Source organism: Amblyomma maculatum, chromosome 4, assembly GCF_055883805.1.
Source record: "Amblyomma maculatum isolate TAMU_Amacu chromosome 4, ASM5588380v1, whole genome shotgun sequence".
In the NCBI taxonomy this organism is placed as follows: domain Eukaryota; kingdom Metazoa; phylum Arthropoda; class Arachnida; order Ixodida; family Ixodidae; genus Amblyomma; species Amblyomma maculatum.
In genome coordinates this window covers 206,661,488-206,675,895 of record NC_139347.1, presented here as the reverse complement: position 1 = coordinate 206,675,895, position 14,408 = coordinate 206,661,488, and the positions used below count along the sequence as shown (strand labels likewise).

General features: G+C 47.0%; 1 long non-coding RNA gene across 1 annotated transcript; it reads right to left on the bottom strand.

Moving 5' to 3' along the window:
• Positions 1–3,771: 3,771 nt before the first annotated feature.
• Positions 3,772–9,584, bottom strand: LOC146194079 (uncharacterized). The gene is made up of 3 exons (XR_014706912.1): positions 9,442–9,584; positions 8,989–9,092; positions 3,772–7,276 (listed from the first exon to the last, which is right to left on the bottom strand). It is a non-coding gene; the product is annotated as an uncharacterized LOC146194079 (long non-coding RNA).
• Between the last annotated feature and the right edge of the window lie 4,824 nt (positions 9,585–14,408).

Here is a 14,408-nt window from a genome sequence, read left to right as displayed (position 1 = left end):
GCTGAACTGTGCATGTGCAAAGGTTATCGCGGCGCGAGACTTGTGCTTGACGCGGCAGAAAGTGTAGATAAAGGGACAGAATGGAAGAATCGGGGGAGTCTGGCGGGAGCCCTGCTTGGGGAGCGATCACGTTGTTAGCTGTTGGCGAGCAGCCCAAAGCATCCTGATGTAATGGACTGTGGAGCAGAGCAATACCAGGATGAAGACGGAAGCGATGCCTCCTGAGCTGGGTTTTTTGCTTGAGTTGCAGCCAGACGAGGAGCAATGTATTTTGTACTGCTCGGAACCCCTTTTGCCATGTCACATAGGCCATCTTTACACCCCACTATGTTTTGTCTTGCCATGTAAAAGCACTGGCCCCTTACTTTTGTAGCAAAGCATTGTCCTGTCACGAGTCTCGACCACATGCTTCGCATTGAAGCAGTGTGCAGTGTTGTATCTTTGCAAAGTGCTTCTCTGCTGACCTGGAAATAAACGTTTTTATCATCATCATCAGCCAGACTATACCCACTGCAGGGTGAAGGCCTCTCTCATATTTCACCAATTGGTATTTTGGAGCAGAATGGAATTCATGTGAATTTGTGACTAGTAGTCGGGCGAGGCCCTGACTCGCGGACCCATTCTTTAGAAGGCGGGGCCTTCAAATAGATTAGGTATTTTTAGACCTGCATCATTATCATCACCACGTCGCTTTATTGCTTCAGCAGCGAGTCATGGCGAGTCAGTGTGCCAGGTTCATCCATGCTATGATAGATGAAAGAATTCAGAAAATGTTGATGAATTCTGAATCAACTGTTCCTGAATTCCTGACCAAACCAAACCGAATGAGATGGAAGTAACACAGATGAAAAAAGAACCTGGAAGGAAGTGAGGAGCAGTCACAAAAAAAAAAAAAAAACTTGGCAGTGAAAGGGTTAATAACAGTGCGCTCTTTGTGATTAGGGTCATCGGCTCTACCTCGTCCATCCATCCCAGAGGTCTTTCATCCTGCCATTTTTCATTCACTTCACGACATCTGCCATCTCAGCATCAGAGCCACATAGTGCCTCATTACCCAGCGGTACGTCTGGCCAAACATTAGACGTTCGCCAGTGGGCCCGCTCGTGTTTTGCTTGCCAGTCCGTCAAAATGACTCACTATACAAAGACTCCTCCCCAGTCTTTCCTGCCATCTGGTTGTTGCTTTGACCACATTCACCTTGACTTGGTTGGACCACCACCTCCATCTAATGGCTGCCGGCACATTCTGATGATGACTGACCGCTTCACTCGTTAGCTCGAAGCAGTGCCCACTCTGGACATTACTGCGCAAACAGTTGCCAAAGCCTTCGTTTCAGCATGGATTTCCCACTTTGGCTGTTACCACGGATCGTGGCCGCCAGTTTGAATGCATCCTCTTCACTTCCCTTACCAGTCTGCTCGGCACTAAACACTGCCGCACCACAGCATACCATCCTTGTGCTAACGGCATGGTTGAGAAGCTCCATCGTCAGCTCAAGACTGCCCTCATTGCTCGCCTAGATCGCGAGCACTGGGCTGGTCACCTTCCTATGGTGTTTCTTGGCCTACGCACCGTTTTTCGTCGCGACCTTGGCTGTTTGGTGGCCGAAGTCATCTCGGAGACTTGTTCGTTCCTTCGGCTTCCTCGTCCCAGCCCCTGCAGTACCTTTAACGCCTTTGGGACTGCATTCAACACCTAAACCCAGTCCCACCTCTATCATCTGACCGTCAGATCTTTGTGCACCCAGATCTTGCGTCCTCGAGGCATGTTTTTCTAAGGCGAGACACTGTAAAGGCGCCTCTTAGCCCCCCCTATGATGGCCCGTACCATGTCCTCAACAAGACTACAAAGTCGGCGACTATCCTGCTGGATGGTCGTGAGAGGTAGTCTCCCTGGATCGCCTTAAACCCAAATATATGAAGACACCTCCCCAGGAGCTCCCCTCGGATGTTGCTGGCTTATCTGTCGACATGCCTGCCGCTGAGGCACCCTCATCCCTGCCCCGTTGGCGCGTACATTTCGCCGCTCCATTTGGTCGGGGGGCCCTGTAGCGCACAGCGCCGCTGTAAAGCGGAGGCGCTAAGATCGGCGTTCACAGCCAGCAAGCACAGCACAGGCTGCTCGGTTCGAGAAGCCTGCCACGCTGGTCCTCTTGTTCTGGTGCTCCGCTGCAACACCGTAAATTCCTTACATGCTCTTCACTGCAGGACACTTCCTGCCGGCTGCAAATATACACAGAACCAGCACTCCACTGCTTCAATACAATGCTGCTTTAGGCTTGGGCACTGCCAGCTTCGACAATAAAGGAATCTGCTGAAGGCCACGGACACAAAGAAAAATTTAAATGAAGCTGTAGTACAGCAGAAGGATCAGAATTCCCCGCAAAGTAATTTGAGATGCGGATCAAAAAGCTGCAAAGAAGACTGTTCGTTGCCCGCAGCTGCGAGGAGGGCTATCAAATGCAGGTGCCATATTCGGTTTGAGGTCGAGCACAGAGACTGGCATTCAACAAAAAACAGTATGGAGCTCCTATCAGGATGGAGTCTGATGACGATTTACGACCTACGGGAAGTCGGCGCAGCCGTGGGCGAGCAGCGCACCACGGGCGTACTGGCGGCCCATGACCGGTAAGCGAGCCATGATAATTCGCCCCCTTGTGTTTCCTCGTGACTGCGGCGACGGGGATTTCAACAGAACGAGTCGGATGTACGGCCTGCATGCGGGGCCCGTTCGGCATAGAGGGTGGCCTGCCTCACTTTGGCAGCGGCACCAGGAGCAGAGCCCAACAACCCAAGTCCCGACCCCTGCCCTGATTCCTGTATTACATGGGCCTGCTGAAGGACCAGCCGTGCGACTCCCAAGGGGAAAACGGCACCCAGGTGGAGGTCATGATTAAGGGAGGAGGGTGTGGGAATTTAAGATTACCCACGCTTGCACGACACGGCTCTGTCTGCCTCACGGGGATACCTCATCTCTCTCCTTCCCCTGAAGCAGTGGCGGAGAGGGCAGGGGCGAGAGACCTGGCGTAGCGTGCCGGGCGGCCCCTCCTTCCCCCTACCCTCTAATATCGATGCACAGCATCTCATCAGGGGGAGACGACGCCGCGACGCCAGAGCCCGCGGATGCTGCTATGACCAAGGATAAAAATTGGGCACTCCCAATAAACAGCCCAGCCCGGTGGCTCTGCCTCAGTGTTTCGTTCTTCCCTGCCACGGATGTGGTCAGAGCTAGCGGCAGGGCGCTCCGTTCTGAGCACAGAGCCCGAGTCTCGTGAGAACCCCCACAAGGTGTTGTTACATGTCTCCTTGACGTCAGCTCCAGCATCCATTGCAGTGAAGAGCAAGCACAGAGCAACGCCAGGGTTCAAAGCGATCGCTGAATGGAAATGTTTTTTTTTTTCATCTAAAGCACAAATTAGATTAAGCTCTAAAAAATAAATGCCATTGAATGGTACTGTGTCATGCAATATATATATATATATATATATATATATATTATATATATTACCCCGCACCTCCACCAAGTGTTAAGTGGGGATCCAGGCACTGGTAGCGGGCACTGGCAGCGAGAAGAACCGGAGCGGTGGTGGCTTAACTTTTGAGTCAGCTGGTCCGCAAAAGCACTTCCTCTTCCTCCTTCTCGGCTATCTGTCCGCTTAATCAGAACTTCTTTACAATACACATATATAACTGCAAAAAATTTGCACATTTAAAGCTGACAGTGCCCAGGCCTAAAGCACCATTGCACTCAAGCAGTGGACTGCTAGTTTGCAGCCAGCAGAAAGTGGGCTGCTGCGATGAGCAGGCACAGAGCAACACCGTGGTTGCCTGCAAAGGCTCAACTTGAGAAATTATTTTCTCACTTAAAAGCACCCTGATTAAACTTTCAGTATTAAATGGCAATGAATGGCTCTGTGTAAACTAGTATTTTTCATATCTTTAATAGGGCCACTTCATTACATAACTGACGGAGGAATAAACCTCAAACCTCAATAAGGTAATTTTCTCTGATTTAGAATACTTTTGCAGGTGCACCTTACATTGTTTGATCTCTTTTATAATGTTTTTGCAGGTGCAGCTTAAGTTGTTTGATCTCTTTTATAGGCTTTTTGTCTTCTAAAAAAGTTGGAGAAATAGATTGAGTACTATAATAGTAATAATTGGTTTACAGGAAAGGAAAAGTTTTCCCGTGGACACCTGAATCACGCTACAAGGGAAGGAAGATGGGAGCGAAAGCGGAAAGAGAGAGGCCCCATAGTGGAGGGCTACGGAGTAATTTTGACCACCCGGGGATCTTTAACATGCATTGACATCGCACAGCACACAGATGCCTCTCCGCTTTGCATCCATCGAAACGCAGCTGCTGGCAGTCAGATTCGAACCCAGGCACTCTAGTCTAGTGCCTAGACCATAAGAATATGAAATTTGACAAACATTTCAAAATTTCAGCTTTTTGTACCATATTTTATGATTTATATTTGAACAAATATAAGGCAGAGTTTGTTTATTTCCTGCACATCAAAAGAACAATGCATTTTATTAATATGAAAATTTTTGTTTATAGTGATGCATCAAAAAGTTAATTTTTTTACAAATTTATCTGTGTGACTAGGTTTTGCTATTACTTGCAAGCTTAAAGGAGTATAGGCCACCTTCACTCTGGCTACGTCATGAAGATGCGGTGGCGCTGTCGTAATTACAGACTTTCGCGTGGTAGGAAAAACAATGCTTCAGTTGCTTTCGCCTATTGTGATTGTGCGATGGTTTGCTGCAGCCGAAAAAATAAAAAACAAAGCACCATGCTGACTAGTTGCATCACCGTGGCATGTGCTGGAAGGCAAAGAACGCAAAGTTTAGTAAGCTTGCACAGGTTTCTTATGGGCGAAGGTCGCCGTAAACAGTGGGCCATCGCAGTGTGGCGCGAAGGCTGGATACAGACACCTTTACGCCAGAGCGGCTATGGGCTCAAAGGCCATGAATAACTCTAGTTTGGCCTTCTTTATGACGCGTAATGGTATTTTGTGAGTGCACGTAAAATGTTGACGAGGCAGCCAGTATATTAATGCGTAGACCTGTTTATAATGTAAGCAATTCCTGAAGCAAATTTTTTTTCACTTTCTAGTTGTATGTATTATGTGCATAGTGAGCTGCTGCGCATGCGATCAGTATTGCACTCCTCCGTGGTTATATTGTATGGCTAACATTAGCTTTGTTCACCTCAAATTATTTTAAATTTTGTGATGAAATGTGCGTGTGCTGACAGCCACTGATTTGCTCAATTGGAGATGAATTTTATTATACCGAGGGGTTTGAGTGGTATTCACTGCAGCTAATTTTGAATGCGAGTTGTGGGGTTGAGCGTCCCGAGTGACATATGGGCCCCTGTTTCAGATTTTGAGGATCTTTACATCAACTACGTACTGCATGGCACACTGTCGCATTCAGAGTTTATCCTACATAGAAACGTGGTCACGGCGGCCGGGACCGAACTGGGTAGCCCTAACTACGGAACCAGCATGTGGACGCTGCAGCTTGTAATGCAAGCTAAAAGCTTGAATACCCATGAAGAAATTATAAACGCTGACGCCAATAACCTTCCACGAACAGAACAGATAGGCGTGCAGCATGGTGATTTAAAGGAATAATGCAAGGATAAGCAAACCTGTACGGTGCCAAGGCACAGTGCCCTTGCTACTGTTGCCATGCTTACGAACAAAGCTCATTTGATGCTCGGTATGAAGAATCATCCGAGAATGCAATGATGTTTTGAGCGGAATACTTCCTACCTGGTTTGCGTGTGCTGTTTACGAGCGAGAAAAATCACATTCCACTTACCCGACTGAAAGTTGTTGTATGCACCCAAAGCTTTGCAATTCTCGACGCATTCCGCGGCTAATGTGCTGGGCAAATAGCAAATAGATATCAATCTACGCTACTCATTTTCAAGAACTTCGCTCGTGCGCTTTGAACCCGCTCTTGGTCTGGTACGGTGTGCAGGACAAGGCGATGCATGCTGTGTACGTGAAGTTTTTCCAAGTATTGCTTTTGTACTCACACAGCGCGTGGGTATTTTATCTGCCAAAAAGGTGCCTGCATATCACAATAACACGCTCTTGGCAAGTATGGCCACAGCAGTGGGGTGGCACCACAGTGCCGCTCCCGTGCTTTCCGCCTGCTCTGGGGCCATAGACGACTGCCACACCACTTTGATTGCTTTGTTTGTTTTAAACATGGCGGAGACCTATAGACACCTAATTTTTGGGTTCGTGTTTAATTAGCTGTAATGATGTGCAAGGTATTACTGTACAGAAAGCACCAGGTGATATCCACCTATGACCGCTAAACAATTTATCATTGAATTTCTTTCCTCATCTGTTTCGGTTTCAAAAGCCGTGTGATGGCTGTGACGCCAAAGTTAAGTCTAGGTCACGTGACGGGTGAAAAAAAATTGTGATATCCTGTGATGTTTAAATTCACTGCAACGCTGAAGCCAGCCTTCCTTAAGAACAGGAATCGCGAAGAGCTGGAGATTATACTGCGGCTTTTTCATGCTGTGCATGGCTTGGACTTGATTGTGATGTCACAGCCATCTCTCAGCTGTTGAAACCGAAATTGGCGAGAAAAGAAAATTGAACTGAAAATTATTTCGCAGTCGTAGGCAAAAACCACTTGGCGATCCGTATACAGGAATGTCTAACAAAAATGCCACCAAAATTTGGCGTCTATACTCCTTTAAGATGGTGGTCACGGGCAGAAAATATTTTTTCGCCAAAAACAAGCTGGGATAATATTCTTCATAGCAATACAATTTGCTATGATTTTTTAAAAAGAAATTGAGGATGGTCAAGCCCACAACCTGTATCAGTTGGTGTGGAATGAAACCGGCACCTTTACCTTAGCAGATCATGCTAGCCATAACAGCCTAGCATTATCCTTGATGCATTAGCATGACAGGAAAAAAAAAAAAACAGTGGTAGCATACCATATATACACCATTACAAAATCGAAGAACTTGAAGGTAAGCTGTCTAAAAATTGTAAAAACATTTTTTTTTTTTGTGGAACTGCAGCAGCATCACACTTTGTACCAAAAAAAATTGCCTTGACAAGCACTGGACCATATATATGCTGGTCTGCAAATATGAAACGCCTTTGCCCACACGTACCAGCCACAGCTATCCGATGGAAACTAAGGCAGAATCAAAAGCACAGAAGAAAGCCCCAGGTTGCCTCCAAAGGATCCCTGTTTCAGCACACGCACCAAAGACAGGGAAGGACCTGGAAATCAGAACAATGCAATAAATGCCCACTCCTGGGAAAGGTAAGATGTGAAGGATTTTGTTACAACACAGAAAGTATAATGAATGAAAGTATGAATTCCGCAATTCATGGCAGTTGGTTGTGTCTACTATCTTTGCAAACATTTGTCGTCACTTCAAGTAAAGGATCCATTTCTCGTTCCTAATTCTGAGGCAGTTGCTGATTTGCTCCAAAATGAGAGCTGGTATACAGTGCTGGTTTTAGCGTAGATGTGGTTGATTTGTATAATCTCTTCCACACTCTCAACTCATCCAGTATGTTCAGCAATGTATTACGGAGGACAATGATGAATGCTGGTTCCAAAATGAGTGTGGAACCTTAACCGGATCCTTTTTGGAAATGTTATCTTACTACCTGAGTAACACGTTTTTTGAGTGAGATGGTCGACTTTATATACGCAAAAATCTGGTGTGTGCATAGGTGCCAAGATAGCTCCCATCCTCAGCGACATTTATCTAAGCAGGGTTGATATGAAAGTTGAGAATGATTTAGCCAGTTGTTGCATGCACATTTTCCGTTTCGTGGAGGATTTTTTGGTGCTAGCTAGCTCTGTGAACCCTGAATTTGTGTCAAATGTTCTTGATGTTTTTGCACGTAATGGGTCGGGACTAAGGCTCACGCATGAAGTCCCCCAAGAAACAGCCTTACAATTTCTCGATTTAAAGTTGTCTTTCCAACCCCACCATGCCTGTTGGCAGTATTCACCTAGGAGTGAAAAGCCCCTTCTGAATTACAGGTCCTTTCATTCAAAGCTCGTAAAAAGTAGTATTGTTACGGGATGCTTAGGCATGGCAGTGAAGAAATCTTATCATAAAATGATGTCCAGTCTCTTAACTCAGGCGGACAAATGCAGGGAAGCTGGTTTCCTGAACTCAGTTCTCGTCTCGAGTGCAGACAAAGTCCTCTGCGCACTAAAATTGTCTTCAAGCATGTGAGGGCGGGAAAGGTGTTCGGAGGAAGGAAGAAGAAAGGTATGTAGTAGTCATGCCATATGTACACACGCTGTTGCACCGAATTAAAAGAGTAGGAAGCAAGCATAATGTAAACGTTCTGTTTCCTTCTCCTAACAAACTAGAAAGAGTGGGAGCCGCGGTTCAAAGAATGCACGAGGGGGCAGAAGAAATGTGTGCAACATAAATCATGAAAATAGATATGTTCCTTGTAAGACTGGCATAGTATATCAAATCCCTCTGTCCTGTGGCCTTACCTACATAGGCCAGACTGTGCAATGCATTAAAGTGCGGCTCATGGAGCACGCTAATTCGCTGAAAAAGAAAGAAGCTAACCTAGCAAAGCACTGATCCATGTGCGAATGCACGTCATTTTTTGATGACTGATGTTTCTCTGTGTGCGTATATATGATGTGATTCTTCCCAATAAAAAAAATCAGCTGTAAGTTCAGCGCTATTCGTGTGTCTCGTTTCGTTTATTTCTTGGTCTCTGTATTTTTTTCGCTGTTGGGCCACCATTAATTTCGATACTCCCCCGCTTTTTATTGCTTTGGCTGTGGCGGTGCTGATCGAAATTCATGCCCTGGCCACATCAAAGTCATGCTGTGGACTATCTTCATAAATAAGGTGAGTTTGATTACATATATCAGCACCCTTGTGGAGCAACCGGTTTTTGCCAGCACATATTTTTACAAGCGGGTGCACTCAAGTGCTACTCACCTTTCATGAGGCACAAGGCATACCATCGGGAGAGGCCATGAGCAGAAGCTGCGACGAAGCCAAGATCTCACAATCGCCGTGCATCAAGATTATTTCGGTACATACTGAAAGGAAACAGAAATGGTTGCTCTTGCTGGGACAGGGCTAGCCGGGGCCAAACGGAGGCGTATTCGAAAATGAACTACAAAAGGAAAGCCCTTTCGTGCGAGCCGCCGGGACTGCTTTTAAGCGCACGAAAAAGGGCTCCTTAGTTCCTCTATACTTCACTTGAAGTCACTGATAAATAGACTCATAGCAAGATTACAAAAAAATAATTGCGATCGCTAAACAATAGAGCGTCGATGCAGAAAAAAAATTCCAAACAATTTGTAACGAGAGGGCAGCGGTGCAATGGGTTGGCGAGGCAAGTACGGAATGCAACACGTGCTTTGCGCTGTATTTCGCAGTACTCACGAAAGTTTGGAGAAAGCAGCAGGGATGCGTGCCACCCAATCTAATTTGCAGAATCCATTCTAGTCCGGTCATTCTGAAACAACGCGGCGCGAACAAGCCTCCCGCTTGCTTGTACCACTGCGCGCCAAAATTGAAAAGGGAGAAAAAAAAAAAAGGCACCTGCGGCTGCGGAGGCGGCGATAAAAAAAAAAGCGTCTGGGTTCGAGAGTACACGCAAGCAAAAAACAACAATAGGCATGGAGGAAGGAAACAACTTAGGAAAGGCCCTTGCCATTCCCAATGCATTGAAGAAAGTGTGGAGGAAGTGACGTCAAAATTTAAGGTTAGCCAAGTCGGGCCATTAGCAACGGCGACGCGTTGCTATGAAAACTCGGGCCACTAGCAACAGCGTTGCTAAGGGCCCTACCTACGTGAGTGTCGCGGAGAAAGGTTAAAGGTGGAGGAGAGACGTTGCAGCGCCCGGTCGCGGCGCGGCCGCGCCGGCTTCAAAAAAATGACGTCAGGGCCTCTCCTAAGCTTTCCTTCCTCCATGACAATAGGCAATTTATTACGTCACATCCGCCAGATTACAAACAGATCCTCCTCGCCTACCTTCTTTCTTTTCGCGCATGCGCAGCTTATCAAGATCGCGCGGTGGCGACCGGCAGGTGTCGAGCGCGCCGGCTGGGATGGCTCGGAGAGCAATGAAAGCCGCCGGCGGCCGCACAGCGGTGCTGTGGTGCGAGAGCGTGCGAGCCGGTTTCTCGCGCACATTGCGCCGCGCTGCTGAGAGTTGGAAAGGGAGCTGCGCGTTGCTTTGGCTCACGTTTAATACTTTGTTTTAGAACTCTTTCAGGAGCTTAGGATTGATATAACGTTTTAACATGCTAATTTTAATATCGAATTGCTTTGTGCAGATTGCTCGAACTTGAAAGCTCAATCGGTACGTGAGCCACACGCTAACCCGGTAAACGCACATGAGAGCTTTCGCGTTTGGAGGAATTCAAACTCAAAGAATACAAGTCACGAAACACAGATTCAGTTTAATAGAACGAAGGCAGCATGTTTAATCAAAGGTGACAATGCGAGTGGAAGGCAATGCTGGCATGTTCTTCCCACTTGTCCAGATATCCTAAAAAGTCTTCCAAGAAACGCATGTCTGGGCTACCCGGCTTAAGTGCACGCTTGGTTATCCTGGAGGTCATTACTCGTATCAGGCGATTGATTAGCGTGACGAAGTCTTCTGTTGGTTGCACCCGAGTGTATCACATGCCGCCATTGCAAAAAAAAGTCCTTTAATAACCTCATCTCCAAAAAGTTGGAATGCAAGGTCAACCTTCATCTTTTCAAAGTTATTGGGTCTTAAGCATAAGCTAGGCTGTTATCCACGGAAGGTATCCGCATCCATGTAACCGGAATGAGAATGTCCTCAAACGAATGACGGCCTCCGTGGTGGTTAGGTGTCTGCAGTGTAGCCTGGCTGCCACTCTGTTCACCCACAATGCCCGCTTCACTGGAGCCGGAGGAGTCGTTGCAGTCTTGAAAGCCAGCTTCGAGAAAACAGGAGCCCTCGTTGATTTCCGAGCCCGAATCGCCGGGTCCAGTCCCTGCGTCCCGCTTATGGCGTTTACGAGGTGGTTGCTGCTCGCATATGTTTCTTTCCTTCCTTTTTGGTGCCGTCTTGGGCACAAGGTGTGGAGGGTATAATGTTAACGGTTTGAAAATAACGATGCTAAAATAACCATCTTCTACATGCTTCTGTTTCGCACCCCAGTTATGTAACCCCCCTCACATATTACTCCAATCGGAGCCCGTGAGGTATATTTGAATAAAAAGAAAAAAAAAACAGCAGAGAACCTTTACTTACAGCGGCTAATTAAGGTACATCGCGGCCTGCGATTGCACAAGGTTTTGCCGAAGTCACCATCTTTTGAATGAAGAAGCTGACGAAGTTTTTTTTTTTTTTTCTCAGATACGCAATATGCACGAGACGCGGCCGGTTAATCGCGATGAAGCTCGTTGGTAATGCCGCGCTTACGGTGAAACATGCGCCTAATATATAACTGCATCCATATGACATATGTGTAGCGCAAAATGACAATCGAGGGACACAGAAAAGGTACACAACACAGGTGCTGTCTGTAGCGCCTGTGTACACTCTTTGCGCTACACACTGCCATGGAGCACCGTTACCGACTCGCCCAGGTTTGCATCCTTGTGAATATAAGTGCATGCTCTAAAAATGTTTCTCGCCAACAAAAGCAGTTGCCGTTTACCTTCAGTCATTTCTATCGATGCTTCGTTCCCATTGTACAGAATGCGTACTTACGTAGCATCAGATAGAGCAGTAATACGTACGCTCCTTGTTCTAGCGGTAGCCCCGTTTGCCAAAAAAGAAAGTCTTCTCTGTGCACCACCGCTTTCTCTTTGGCATTTTTCTCTGCAGTTTAGTTAGAGGCACTGGGGAAACAACAATCGGGAACCGCGCTTCACCACTGGCGACACAGTAAAAAAAGAAGGGATACAGGCGAGCACAGAACGCGCGCACAAAACGAGGAAAAAAAAAACCGATGCAATCGTCGCCGAGCAGGTAGAAGTGCGGAACGACTCGCATGAGCAAACACCTACTCCGTAAATAAACTACTGCACCTTCGTGAAAGCAAAAGAGGCGCAGAAGCAGGTTTAACACGCACGCACAACACCAACAGATTGCCGTATTCTGAAGAGAGAAAACTGCGTCGTCTGCTCAGGTGGCACCCTCTTGACAAGCAGCGCCCTCTGCCGCTAACGATTGGCTTTCATTGCAAATAGCGCCATCCTCGCCCATAGGGAAGCGCGGGCGCTCGTCACACTAGCTTCACTGTAGTGCCTAGGCACTATAGCTCCACGGAGGAAGGACAGTGCGGCGTTCAGCGATGTCTGTAGCGATGTGTGGAGTTGGTTTTTATGCGGCAATTTCGAACGTGTCTGGAAGTGCGTGCACACGCACGAATTATTTCTGTCTGCGCTTTGCCACTCAGTGCATTTATGTTAGTAATTCGGAATTCAGTAAGAACTTATCGGATATACAACTTATTTCAGGCGTAGCGCAGACATATATTCTGGTTGATACGCACATGCATGCATGGAAGTTTCTGGCACTTTTTCTCACTCGCTGTAAAGAATTATCGCTCTATTTACTCATGATTTACGTTCAGTTTTTTGTAAAGCGCGCTTAACCTGACGCAAATTCAATACGGACGATAAAACAATGTTCCGTTTAGGTTCATGCCGCTTACTGAACGGCAATAAATTGTTTCGAGCCTGAAATACGGACTTACCTACCTTTCCAAGGAGCAAACATAATAATAAACAATACTAAGGCCAGTGTAATAACCGTTTTTTAATAAACTGGTTTGTAGGACGTATACCATGCCCACAGGTGTAAGCCAACATCGTGCAAGTACACTCGCTGGTGCTCAAACACTGTTTTCACCTCTCCCATGAACACAGACTTCCTTCAACACATGCTATCAGGTATTCAGGTTTATTTTCAATTTGCAGGGTTAAATAGTAAGCGTTTGGGAGGGGGAAGAAAGGTTGGTTGGTTTGTAGGGTTTAACGTCCCAAAGCAACTCAGGCTATGAGAGACGCCGTAGTGGAGGACTCCGGAAATTTCGACCACCTGGGGTTCTTTAACGTGCACTGACATCGCACAGCACACGGGCGCCTTGCTTTTCGCCTCCATCGAAAAGCTGCCGCCGAGGCCGGGATTCGATCCCGCGTCCTTGGGAACAGTAGCCGAGCGCCGTAACCACTGCGCCACCCCGGCGGGGTAGGGGGAAGAAAGGGCTGTGCTGGTAATTATACATATATGCCTTCGCCTTCGGGGAAGGTATCCATCTTGAACAGCATACGTAATTGTCAAAATCTAAAAGAATTTATTTACATATTTACAGAAGCCACCAGGCAATAAATGCCTTCTGCTGCTCAGCCACTTGAAGGAAATAGCGGAGGCGCTTCATCTAATTTCCTGCGGTTCACTACATGCCCATTCCGCCGCGTCAGAACGTCGCCTCTGCACTCATATACAGCTTTGGTAGTCATGGAAGGAAGTATACTGGGATGGAGTGCACACTTGGGGTCTAGATGGCCGTATAAGCAGATGAAATGACATTCAACCGGCTTTTTGTGAAATGCACGCTGTTCTAGGTGCTCCAAAGCGCCGTCGAATGCAGCTTGTTGACGACGACCTTGAAGGCCGTACACAATGAGGTGGTAGCACGTTTGGACGAAAAATCCTCAAGCAGTTAAAAAAAAAAAACAAACAAAAAACAAGCAGGAAGGTGTGCGAGGAATGTTGCGCTTTCCTATAGCTTTTTTTTTTTTTTTCTTGCTGGAAACTTTATTCCGATGCGGCGTTCCCACGTAAAACTCCACTTATTTGATGAAAGGCGATCGCGTCCTCACCCTCCCTCCTTCGCCTCTGGAACGCGCGTCCACACGTGTACGCCCGATTCCGAGATCACACACTTTCCGTCAGGTTATCCGTGCTTATATAGCAGTAACACAGAAAAATTCGTCCGCCGAGGTGTCCGTTGATATCTTGCATGAAAAACGGGAGGCTATCCATGTTTGGCAGCTTCGATTAATGCGTCCGAGTCGCTGCCGTGGCAGTCACACTGGTAGAACAAAAAGCGTCAATATAAATTTAGATTTCGTCGCACATGTGGACTTCAAGTTGGAGTTTCGAGCCTCACAAGACAGAAAGGGCGTCGACATATCAGCGGCAAATTAAGGCAGACATTTGAATGCAGCCCTACCGAAAAGTGCCTCACTTGAACGAATGTACGTATACGTATAAGGAAAGAAACTGCAGTGAACCTCCGCAGGGCCCCCGATTATATTTGAACTGAACCAATGCAGACGAAACATATGTCATGACGAAGTGCATATATAATTACTGCAGAGCTCTACGCCTCATATGCTTCCGGGTTTGAATATGCACG